Source organism: Bos indicus, chromosome 11, assembly GCF_029378745.1.
Source record: "Bos indicus isolate NIAB-ARS_2022 breed Sahiwal x Tharparkar chromosome 11, NIAB-ARS_B.indTharparkar_mat_pri_1.0, whole genome shotgun sequence".
Lineage (NCBI taxonomy): Eukaryota > Metazoa > Chordata > Mammalia > Artiodactyla > Bovidae > Bos > Bos indicus.
Window position 1 is genome coordinate 24,470,647 of NC_091770.1, and position 12,960 is coordinate 24,483,606.

The window sequence follows — 12,960 nt, forward strand, 5'->3', positions numbered from 1 at the left end:
CAAAAAACCTTACTTAAACCTTTAAATTACATTATCAAGATAGAAACACCCCGACTTCTTAAAAAGGTAGTGCCTTAAAAAAAAAAACTATTCATAAAAAGAGTTTTGAAAAATCTGATTCCTCTTTGTACTCTCATCAGGTGTGTGTGCAGAGAGAGCCCTGGAGGAATGTTGCTTCAAGCCTAAGCAATCTGAGTGTATTTCTGTTTGCTCTGTGTTCTTCCTTGCAGTCTCTGCACCTCACCTACATACCGGCACTCAGGAGATGGAAGCAGAGGAGCAGCACTAGACTGACCTGCCCGAAGAAATGTTCGACTGCACAAGCATAGCCTTGGGTGAGTCTCTGCCTCAAGGACAGGCTGATAAACTCACTCTCAGTCACACAGGCTTTGGGCCTTCTAACTCCAGCCTCCTAGACTCAAAACCCCAGGTCAGCCCTGGAGACAGTCACAGCATACTGCTGATTCTCCCTTATGCTTGCCATTACTTCATGCAAGAGTGCCCAGTGTGAATGGATGCCCTCCTCAGGCCCAGTCCACCACGGCTGGAGATTGGGATGTGTTACACAAAGGAGCTGCCACCCACTGTTGTGGGTGAGGACTGTGCATGAGGAAGGAGATACTGTCACCCTGGTTGGCAGTGTGCATAGCACTCACTGAAAACTGGGCTACTTTATTTATTTAATTTTTGTCTGTGCTGGGCTTCACTGCTGTGCGCTGGCTTTCTCTAGTTGCGGTGAGGCAGGGCTTCTCTTTGTTGTAGTGCATGGGTTTCTCATTGCGATGGCTTCTTTTGTTGTGGAACACAGGCTCCAGGGGCTTCCCTGGCTCACTGGTAAAAAGTCTGCCTGCAATGAAGGAGATGTGGGTTTGATCCCTGGGTCAGGAAGATCCCCTGGAGGAGGAAAACAGACAACAAATTATAACTATGTATCAGGTTGTGATAGGAGAAGGCAATGGCACCCCACTCCAGTACTCTTGCCTGGAAAATCCCATGGACCGAGGAGCCTGGTAGGCTGCAGTCCATGGGGTTGCTGGGAGTCGGACATGACTGAGCGACTTCACTTTCACTTTTCACTTTCATGCATTGGAAAAGGAAATGGCAACCCACTCCAGTATTCTTGCCTGGAGCATCCCGTGGACAGAAGAGCCTGGCGGGCTCCAATCCATGGGGTCACAAAAGAGTCAGACACGCCTTAGCCACTAAACGACAATGGGCTCTAGAGCATGGGCTTCAGTAGTGGTGGTGCACAGGCAGCCTGTGGAATCTTCCTGGGCCACGGAAGGCAAACTTAACCACCGCACCTCCAGGGAAGACCCCGAGCTACTTCCATAGGCTTTGATAGGTGTTCCCTCCATCCGGGCCAACCCGTCCGATGTCTCTGTGACTTGCCGTCTTGCCGCTTTCACTTCTTTCGCATCTCTGCACAAGTACCCCATTATCAGGGAGGCCTTCTCCCCCCACCCTAACACACACCCAGCCTTTTCTTCTCCTTGCTGTCTCTCTACCACTATCACAACCTGATACTGCTACTGCTGCTGCTGCTAAGTCGCTTCAGTCGTGTCCGACTCTGTGTGACCCCATAGACGGCAGCCCGCCAGGCCCGGCCAACCCTGGGATTCTCCAGGCAAGAACACTGGAGTGGGTTGCCATTTCCTTTTCCAGTGCATGAAAGTGAAAAGTGAAAGTGAAGTCGCTCAGTCATGTCCGACTCCCAGCAACCCCATGGACTGCAGCCTACCAGGCTCCTCGGTCCATGGGATTTTCCAGGCAAGAGTACTGGAGTGGGGTGCCATCGCCTTCTCCTATCACAACCTGATACATAGTTATAATTTGTTGTCTGTTTTGGTCCCTACCCTATGCCTTGAACCTGGATCAGTGCCTAGAACGTCCAGCAAGGGTTCATCACATTTGTCCAGGGTGAATGATCTCCTTAAGAACAAGGCCATGACCCCTTTTCCTGCCATACCTGACTGATCAGAGCAGGCAGTGAAAACAGATGCTCTTTGCCGAGCAGGAGCTCTGTAGGAAATCAATGGGGAAATACAAAGGAGCTTTCCAGATCCAACACTCACCCCAAAAACCTAGCTGTTCTAGTAGGAAAGCCACTTTCTTAAAGCTGTATCTTCCGTGACCACCTTTTGAGCTTGGGACCATCAGCTCGTCCTGTGTTCTTACCCTTCAGGGTATACATGAAGCTTCCCAGTGCCCCGACTAACAAACTTTCAGGCACTTACACTGTCATAATAATATATCCCTCTCAGAGCTATACCACTGAAAGGTGTTCCTTCAACAACAGAAAGATTTATTACTTTCTTCCCCCACAGAAAAACCACAAAAATATTTTCTTCTTGACTACAGCAGTGAGTTCCAAGTTTCATTAAAGAACTGGCCAGATGCTTCCTCCTAGCTTGTGTGGGAAGAACTTAAGATAAAGGGCACTTGGAACTCTACCTCTGAACACCTGCCTCATACCTTATTCCCTCATGACAGGTCTTCTTCCTGTTTTCCTGGGGTTGGGGATATAGAGCTGTATGTGACCTGCTTCTCCCAGCAGCTGGGGCTCTGGAACACCCCTCCCCACCCTCTCCTTTTGGGTATTAATAATAGATGGCTTTTATTGAACTGTGCACCTGCCATAAACCAGACATGGCACTTCACAAATTGTTTCAAATTCTTAATCTCCAAACTGGAAAAAGCTGTAACCTGAGTGTCTGCTGCTTGGACAGCCCCTCTCTCTGTAACAGCAGAGTCTGTCTTTCTGTCTCTGTCACTGAGAACCACTCTCCCCCAGTAGATTTGCAGAGAAGAATGGGTCTCTCATCTCCAAAGCCAGTCCAGGCTGTGGCCAGCTCCACTGCTTTCTCCTGCCCCCAGCTCCACCCTCAGCCAGGTTTCTGCTCGCCGGAGTGTGGGGCCTGGCCTGTGTTCTGGGGCTGCCATCTTCCCCGAGTATGACACTCATGGTGGCCTTGGGGGTGACATTGACAGAATAACGGCCCCTAGAACGTCCACATTCTGGAACCTGTGAATATGTTACCTTACATGGTAAAAGGACTTTGCAGATGCAATTAAGTTAAGGACCTTGAGTTGGGGAGATTGTCCTGAAATATCCGGGTGAACACGATGTAATCACAAGGGTCCTTATAAGGGAAAGAGAGTAAAAGTCAGAGAGGGAGATATGACGATGGGAGCAGAGGTCAGAGGGATATGAGGAAGAGGCCAAGGAATGCAGGCTGTCTTTAGAAGCTGAAAAGGGCAAGAAAACAGATTCTCGCTTGGTGGATTCAGAAGGAATGCAGCCCTGTAGACATCTTGATTTTAGGTCTTCTAACCTGCGGACAGTAAGATAGTACATTTGTGGTGTTGGTGACAGTTCGTTATACCAGCCATAGAAAACTAATACAAGGGACAGTGCAGGGAAGTCACATTCGCTATTGTTGTCTTCTCTCTTAATTCTACACATCCAACATGAATGTGTAGGCCACTTCATTAAAAATTTGGGATATGTATAGGGGAAAAAATGAAAATTAAACATAATTGTTCCCAGAGCCCCAGGTGAAGAAGGAAAAGCCCTTAGCAGTGTGTCTTCATAGGCCTGGTCCATTTCCTAACCTTGCTGACCAGTCCCAAGGCCAAACCTATTTCTTCTTTTCCTCTGTGAGCCCACTGCTCTCCATGGTGCCATTCATTCATTCAAGTGTTTACTAATTGCCTGTGGTGTCCAAGGCACCATTCTAGGTGCTGGGAGTACAGCACACAAAAGACAAAGAATACAAGCTGTCACTATATTTACCATTTACTGCAACACCCCTCCAAGCCCCATGATATCCCCACTCAACAAAATCCATCCAACCCTTACCCTCTACCACAAATAGGACCATCTATAGCAGAAGGATAATCCACAGCCAAACATTTTTCAAAGTCTAAGTTACTCAGAAATCATACCGTTGTTAGATGACTTCCAGAATAATCTATGAGAGGTTTCATTTCTCCAGTTCTTGTTCTCTTTAGGGTCCCTCTGCCAGAGTGTAATCAAGGTACCCCTCCTCATTCTTCCTGTGGTCTTCTGATCACCAATGATTAATTCTTAGATATCTCACACACACACACACATACACATACACCAAAGAAAAACCATCAGTGTTAGTCCAAATCCATACTAAGGAAGTGAGGGGAGAATCATCCTACATGAATTTCATTCTTCCAACACATTCTGCCCAACTAAATGCGGACATGCCTCACTTTTGTTATGCAAAGCAGCTCCAATTCCCCCTTTCTCAGTTCCTACCTGTAGACTACGCCCAGGATCTGCCCTAGCAATGCTGCCTATTACGGTGCCCTTCCGAACAGAAAGACCTCTAGTCATTACATCATCCCTTTCTACCCAGAAGCTTGGTAGATGTGCATTTTAGATTCATTGAGCCGCATCACGTTCCTATCCAGGGCTTCTTCGACTAACAGACTCCACAAGGACATGAATCTGCACCCTCTTTCCCCAATCCCTACCAAGCGCTCCAGAGTCATGGGACTTTTCTAGCTATAGGAAGGAACTCCCAAGGGAAAATACCTCCTTTTCATCACTTGTAAATGATTCTCTCCTTCTTCTTCTCTTCCTCTCCTATGGTCTTTTCCTAACAAAGGATAAACGGGCGCCATCCAGCAGATACTTCTTAAAAAAAAAAATTGTATTGGAGTATAGTTGATTTACAGTGTTGACAGGTGTCCATCAAAGTAATTCAGTTATACATATACATACATCTACTCTTTCTCAGATTCTTTTCCCAGATTCTTATCCCAATTACAGAATATTGAGTAGAGTTCCCGTCCTATATCATAGGTCCTTGTTGATTATTTTATATAGAGTAGTTGCTGCTGCTGCTGCTAAGTCGCTTCAGTTGTGTCCGACTCTGTGCGACCCCATAGAGGGCAGCCCACCAGGCTTCCCCGTCCCTGGGATTCCCCAGGCAAGAACAGTGGAGTGGGTTGCCATTTCCTTCTCCAATATAGAGTAGTGTGTATATGCTAATCCCAAACTCTTAATTTACCCCCTGCCCCACATCCTGGCCTTTCCCCTTTGATAACCATAAGTTTGTTTTCAAAGTCTGAGTCTGTTTCTGTTTTATACATAAGTTCATTTGTATTCTTTTTTTTTTTTTTTAGATCCCACAGATAAGTGATATCACATGATATTTGTCTTGCTCAAGCAAGTACTTTTGATTAAAGCAAATATTAGTTCTCTGGGCACTGAGAAATTTCAGAAGGAAAAAATGTTAGCAATAGAATCCAATGAAGCTTACTACCATTAGCTACACAGTGCTGGTTGAAGGGTGATTACTGTAATAGAAATAAAAATGCGTTGATTATGTGTTTACTGGGTGCCAGGGCTTTACTAAATGTTTTTCTTGCCTTTAGCTCATTTAGTCCTCCTCAGTGCAGTTGCTGCTGCTGCCGAGTCGCTTCAGTCATGTCCGACTCTGTGCGACCCCATAGACGGCAGCCCACCAGGCTCCCTCGTCCCTGGGATTCTCCAGGCAAGAGCACTGGAGTGGGTTGCCATTTCCTTCTCCAATGCATGAAAGTGAAAAGTGAAAGTGAAGTCGCTCAGTCGTGTCCGACTCTTAGCGACCCCGTGGACAGCAGCCCACCAGGCTCCTCCGTCCGTGGGATTTTCCAGGCAAGAGTACTGGAGTGGGGTGCCATTGCCTTCTCCGCCTCAATGAAGTTAGGATGATTTTTATCCACATTTCACAGATGAGGAATTTGAGGCTGTGAGGGGTTAAGAAAATTGCTCCAAGATTACATTGGGAGTTGGTGACAGAGTTGGGGTTCAACCAGGTTCACCTAATGGTCAGACCTTAACCTCTGCTGCACTGTGCTTTAGTGACTGGAATCCTCTCCAGGCTGGTACCTCCTATCTCCAGTTCCATTCTTAACTGAAAATGATAAAGGCAGGAAAGAAGGAAAAGACAGGTTTCCTGAGCAAATTTGAGTACCCTGAGAATTATAGATAGGTGAGAAGAAACCTGAAGCCAGGAATAAGAAATTTTAAATTACAACTAATTGAGCAATAATAAGGTTGGAAATTCATGGTTTAGAGTCAAGCGTGGTGTAGGGACCAGTGGCAACATTTATTTTGAAAAGTGTCAGGGACTGCCACCTCCATTTAGATGCTTTTAATAAATGACAGTCTAAAATACTCTAAAGAGAATCCCAGCAGAGACTACAAGCCAAAAGTCTTTGGCTTACAAAATCATGGGGGCTGCTACTTCCTAAGTTACCATGCACGGAAGCAAAACTTGGCAGAATCAGAGACAAAGGATTTTGATCTTGTTCCCACCATTGCAAAACAAACCGCTGGGTTACCTCCGTTGCTGCTCCTGAGTACCAAGATCCTGCTAGGCACTGTTTGGAAGAGAATCCCATTTAGGTCTATGCCCAGGGAAGTCAGCCCCTCTAGAGGTAGGGTCCCAAAAACCTAAGTTCAGGGTCTTTTCAACACCTTTTTGTTTTCTGCGGAGTTCTATTTCTTAAGGAAAATTTCCACATGTAATTGAGCTGCTACTCTGACACCATTTTCATTGAGTAACTCATGGTGATGTCACACCAGCCAGGCACTAGGGGAAGCCCTGCTTTTATGGGTTGGCTGTTAATTTAGGAATTTTTATTTTCTGACTTCCCTCCCCCCCACCTTTTTTTTTTTTTTTTGCTGGACTCCACTGCATTTGAGCAAGATGCCTGAGTGGTGAAGTGTTGCCTGCTTTTGAGAAAAGGAATTCCTGCTCGTTAAGAGGCAAATGGTTGAGTGAAAGCAAGATGTGAGTCCTGTAATAGTACATCTTAATTGGAGAGTTGGCAAGAGAGGAAAGATGTGTAGGCTTGGTGTGGGCTCCGTTGCCCCTAATGGGGTTCGTGGAGCTGAGCTGAAGAGTAGGCCACAGACAGCAGGATTCACAATCCCCCCACTGCCACTGTCCTGTGTACCTAGGGAGCCAACTGCCTCCTCCCTGGCACCTGGGCAACCACATCTAACCCATATCCCAGCTTCCTCCCTCGCCTCTCGTCTGCTCTGTGCAAGCTTGGCAAACCTCGCCTGTAAAAGCCTAATCCAAACAGCATGTCCGCTGAGCTCAGTGGGGTGACTCATGTGCAGTGATGCGTGAGGCCAGCAAGTGGAGATTAGGATCTGGCCCGCCCGCCAGCCTACCCTGCACTTCCTTTGATCAACTCTGATGGTTTTTAATTCTGCAGAAGCAGCTTCCTGCCAGGGACAAGTACCTCTTGGTGGAGGCTGGAGCCATGTCAATGCTGACCTACTTGTCAGAGTCAAGGCCTGCATGTGCTGATGGCACGCAGACTGACACTCTGGGCTCACAGCCCACACGGAGCCAAGAGGGGAGCCTCTTTCACTGAGATGCCCGTGGTAACATCAGAAGCTTGCTTCGAAGCCAACACCAGCAAGGCCATGCGTGTGAGCAGCCCGGTTTCTGAACCTGATCCTGGCATTGGTTAGACTCACTAGGTAATAAAGAAAAATGGGACTCTCTCTAGGGGACTTTTTTTTGGTAAGCTGGAACATCCCTAAGGACAGTGTTTGGCATAAAATGAAACACTCACTGGGCTCTTCAGAAGTGCCTTTTCACATCTGTTTTGCTCAAAATGGAACACATTCGAAGTATATTACTTTCTTGAACTTTTTTCCCCCTGCTTGAGTGGAATGTGTTTGCCTCTTGCTTCTTCCAAATCCCCTCAATGACCAACACCAAGCAGAGCCCCTGAGACCAGGTCTTATTCTCTCTGTTTCTCTCTCATTCTTTATCATGCTCTCTCCTTTCTCTCACTTTTCTCAGGAAGTGAAGGAGTGATTCTCAACCTCAGTTGCAAGTTAGGGAGACCCTGGGGTCAGGCTCGGGCTTTAAAAAATCCCCAGTCCCAGGCTCCACCCTAGCATAATTCATCAATAGTGCGTGCCTGTGTGTGTGCTAATCACTCAATGGTGTCTGACTCTTTATGACTCTATGGACTGTAGCCTGCCAGGCTCCTTTGTCCATGAGATTCTCTGGAGTAGGTTGCCATGTCCTCCTCCAGGGGGTCTTTCAGACCCAGGGATCAAACCCAAATCTCATGTCTGCTGCATTGGCAGGCGGATTCTTTACCATTAGCACCACCAGGGAAGCCCTCAACAGTGTGTGAAGTTCCCCATTGTGCAGGCAAAATTGAGGCTCATTGAAATTTAGGGTCACATGGCATAAGCTGTCAGCCCTAGAAATGCTTCCTGTTTCCCTGTCTGTCCTTCCCACCACCATTCGATCTGAGAGCCTTCTAGAGACTGGTGTATATTGATACTTTAACCAGGTTAAGGTAAGATGGTTACCTTATTAAAAGAATTTGTTCCTCTGATTTAAAGTATTTACCCTCCCCTTGTGATTTAGCTGAGATTGAACATGAAGAACTGAAATACAGAATAGGTGGATCTTGCAGGGAAGAAGTAGAGGATAGCTCAGTACACAGCAGAGGGACCAACCCAAAGGGAATTTCTGGGAGACAGGTTTGTATATGGTGATAATGGGCTGTGGGTAGGGCTTCCAGATCAAATAAGGACCACTAGCTTAATTTGAATTTTCCAATAAACAACAAGTAGTGCAATATTTGGAACATACTTATACTAAAAAATTATTCATTGTTTATTTGAAATTCAAATTTAATTGGATGTTCTATAGTTTTTTGCTAAATCTGGAAATCCAGTTGTAGATGGCAGAACTGCGAGGAGAATTTTGGGCATCTGAGGTAGTGGTCCGTCTCACCTGCGTGCATCACTGCCCTCCAGGGTGTGTTGAGGACAACGGGTAGAATTTGGGGCTGTCCCAGTGACTAGGGATTGTTATGAGCATCTAGTGGGTGTGAAGCAGGATGCCAAGGGTACTGTGGTATGTAGAATAGTCCCAATGAAGAATTATCCCATCTAAAATGCCAATATAGTGCCCCGACCTGTCCCACCCACTTCACCATTTTACTGAGGACTCACCTGATTGCCTTCACATAATTGCTCCCTAGAAAGTAATGCACTGGCCTCTCAGACTAAGTTCACAAACTATCCCCAGAAAAGAGCCAGTTGGATAAATTCCAAGGTACATGCTTCATGTAGTCCAGCCAAACTATATAAATGATCCAATGAAATGAACCCTTGAAATTAACCCCAAGCCTTCAAAGCTTACAATAAGTACTGCCGCCTTCGGGAAGCCTTCCTTGACTGCTCCAGTCTTCACTGATACGTTTCCTCAATCCCTAGAATCTTTGTTCTTCTCATTTAATGCTTGAACATATTCTAATCGTTGCATGTGTCTAGCCTGTGAGTCTCACTAACCACCTGGGAGATATTGGGGAAGTGAGACCAAGTTCTGGGTGACCTTGGTCATGTTACTAATTTGATGGTTAGTTTTGTTGTTTGTTGCACTTTTCAGGTTTTTTAAAAACTCTGGTGTAGCTGAAATTAAATGTACAACTAGATGAAGCAGTTAAAGTAAAGATGAAAGGAGGGGTTGAGAAACCACATAGAGGAAGGGGAAGATCAGGAGCTGGAGATAAGATAATTTTGTAAATGGGTATTAAACTTAAGTTCAGGCTCCCTGACAGTCAAAGCAAAAAGGGAAACACAAGTGGTTACTGTCTGGAAAAAAAGGAAGCAATATTAGCTCATGAGGAAACATAATCTTCTTCTTGTGAATTCTACGTGAAATTTATCACAAAGATCCTAAAAGGCAAGAGGCTGAGAAACATAATGGAAAATGTCTTCCACTGTGTTTTCACAAGATATCAAAATGTGGGTGGGCTTTTTTTTCCTTTTGGTTTTTGTTCTTCTATTTCTTCTGTTTACTTTCTAAGAAATATGGGACTGTAGTATTGAACTTTGACTCAGTGAAGGCACTCTTGTAAGGTGTTAAAAATATTCTTTTCTTTTTTTTTGTTTGTTTTGTTTTGTTTCATTTCTGGTGATCTGATTAATCAGGGGGAACTCAGAAGTTTTCACCACCTGGAGCTTTCCCATGGACAGAGGAGCCTAGCAAGCTACAGCCCATGGGGTTGAAGAGTCACGACTGAGTGACTACACAACAGCTTTCATGAAGGCTTCATGTGTGGCTCTCCCAGGAGCTCTGACAGCCTACAGGAAAAGGTAGGGATGCTTGTAAGTATCTAGGGTTGTGGTGAGAGGTAGCGGAAGGATGGCTGGAAACAGCCACGTTCTACCTCGCACCCAGCCTCCCCGCCATCCTCTCCACACCCAGCCTTTCCCCCCAAGTTAGAAGCAGATAGCTGGAGTTATCCAACTATCTTTCTAGCCACATCCTCAGGAAAGGGATAAAGGAAAACAGAGTGTCACCAAGGGCCCACCCCAGGGCAGGATCCTGAGAATGGCTTGAGGGACTGCCTAATCCCATGTATCATCCTTCAGTAAAGTGCTACACTTTGGGGTTATTTTGCCTCTCTTCTAAAGTCAGGGAACAAATAATCAGATGACTCAAAAAAAAAAGAGTTTCCTTTTTTGGTTTTATTTGGGGCTTTTTTTGTTTTGTTTTTAGACCAACTTACTAAATGGGTGGGGGACTAAAACAAACGGAAAATAAGCCACAGATGAACCGCCCACCCTGGGCTGGGCAACATCCGTAAGAGAAAACTGTGGCCTGGGACTTCGAAGGGTGGCTGCTGAGCACACGTGTCCCTTCTCCCTAGCCACCCACCCCCATCTCGGAGGCCAACCCTTCTGCGTGGTGGCTAGCAGTGACAAAACCAAGATGAATCACCATATGTCAGGATCCATAAATTGTGAAAAGTCTAAGCAGCAGGTCTGGGATGAGAGATCAAGGCCAAAGGTAAATATTTCTGACATAGGCTTTTGTTTTCCGATGGTGGCAGCTTGGATTTCCTTCCTGTTGGTGAGAAAAGGATGGAGGGGTTAGGCGGGGCTGATCCAGCTGCAGAAGGAAAGGCTGCTAGAGCGGGAGGGGACTGCACTTCTCACTCCCAGGGAGACTTCCCACAGCTCCCCCGCTTCTCCTTGCTGAGGCTGGAGGTAGGGGGCACCCAGGGAGAAGTCTCTACCTCCTTCTCTTAGGGAAGTTCACCCTGGTTGTGCTGACCTTACTGGCCTAAGGGCCTTGCTTCTGGGTCAGAGGACACCAGCCTCAGTGCTGAAATGTGTCTCCTGGACTTATTTCTAATCCTCTGGCAGGTCAGTGTTGACTCACGCTCTCCCTCCACATGGGATTAGAGGAAGGGGGCTTAGGGTCATTTTTGGCTACTGAGCATCTGAACCCCCTTCCCATGTTTGGGATGCTATCACTTCATGAATTTCAGCGCCCTAAAAAAGACTGTTCTAGTCTTCTAGAAGTCTCTAGAAAAGTCTAGTCCACTTTGCAGCTAGGACGTGGACATACAACCAAGACTTGGCCAATCAGGTGCTCTTGCTCCGGAAGGAATCAGAAGTTATTAGCATCAACAAAGTGGGACATTGGAGAATCCTTTCTGGGGGAGGCTGCAGGGTGACAAAAATATCCAGGCTCCCACTGCCCATGGTGGTATCAAGTGTTGAGGGCTGAAGACAGTGATGGTGGAAGCCGTGGTACAGCACTCAGCAGTGGCAGCAGAGGTACCCTCATCTCACTCTTGCTAGGCTGTGATTGTACCTGTGGCCTCAGATATGATCCTGAGTTCTCAGTTCTTATGTTTTCTGATCCTGTTTTTCAGCCTTCTCAGGGATTATTCGATAGCTTTTTGAGAAATTCCTTTTCTTTAATCTGTCAGAGTTAGTTTCTGTTGCTTGCAGCTGAAAACCCTGATTCTGCCCAGCTACAACTGGTTTCAGTCAATCATTTGCAGATGCTCCTTTTTTTTTTTCTTTCCTGCTTGCATTCTTCAAGCCTCTGTCCTCCTGGCAATTCCACAAGTAATCCAGAAAAGGAGGAACGAGCATGCAGAGAATTTGACCACAGCTGGGAAGTGAGCCAAGAGAACTCTGAAGAACTTGAGTATTAGCTCCTTCACTTTGTTAGGTGGGGTGGATGTGGGGCTGTGGGATGTTCCTCTTATGTTGTTCTTCTCATCTCTAATTTGGTTATACAGTGATTCCCTATGGCACTTACAGAGTCCATGAGGGCATGGACTGAGTCGCCTTGTTTTCCCCAGTATCCAGGCCATACAGGATGCTCAGTAAATAGTAGTAAATCGTGACAGAGAAAGTTTGAGAAAGAATTCAGGGGAAAGAAGGTACATACATCCTTAGTGTCTCTGTAAAAAAAGAACTGTCTCAACTCTGTGGGCTCGTGAGTCGAGCCAACACTGCAGGAATTTGGTGGTGTTGATTGAAGAGCAGGAACCTGGAGCTTTAGCCATCAGACTGTCAAAGACGGAGACACACTCCCAGGCAGGCAGAGCCTAACCTGGGTCTAGTCCAGGGAGAATGTCAGTCCATTCTTTCTTGGAAGGGAACCCCAACAGTGCCTGCAAGTTCAACTGAGATGGCTTTCCAGAAAGCATTTTGAATCAATTTCAAATGCATTGACAGTACTTGGTTGAAACCCCATACAGAGGTTGAGGGTGGGTGGAGTTAGTTTGAATCTAGAAGACCAAGAGCAGGTTACCTTAACCATAAAAGAGCCTCAGTGCATCTATTGTATGGGCTTCCCAGGTGGTACAGTTTAGGTGAAGAATCTACCTGCTGATGCAGGAGACTCAGGTTACATCCCTGGGTTGGAAAGGATCCCTGGAGAAGGAATGGCAACCCACTCCAGTATTCTTGCCTGGAAAATTCCATAGGGTTGTAAAGAGTTGGACACAAGTGAGCATACACACACGCACACACGCATCTTGTTTTGAGTAACATTTATTCAGATTTGAGTCCACAAGGAAGTGTTTGCTACAAACTGACTCTGGTTCTAATTTTTGTTTGTGGGATTAACCAAGGAA

At 46.2% G+C, this 12,960-nt stretch overlaps 1 protein-coding gene across 1 annotated transcript in view; it reads left to right on the forward strand.

Moving 5' to 3' along the window:
- The window catches only part of LOC139185700 (uncharacterized), a 63,409-nt gene that overhangs the window by 23,813 nt on the left and 26,636 nt on the right, over positions 1-12,960 (forward strand). Inside the window, exons 6-9 of the mRNA XM_070798159.1 lie at positions 231-335; positions 7,252-7,522; positions 10,007-10,171; positions 10,729-10,868. The gene's annotated coding sequence lies outside the window, so the exon portion shown is untranslated. The remainder of the gene's footprint in view (positions 1-230; positions 336-7,251; positions 7,523-10,006; positions 10,172-10,728; positions 10,869-12,960) is intronic.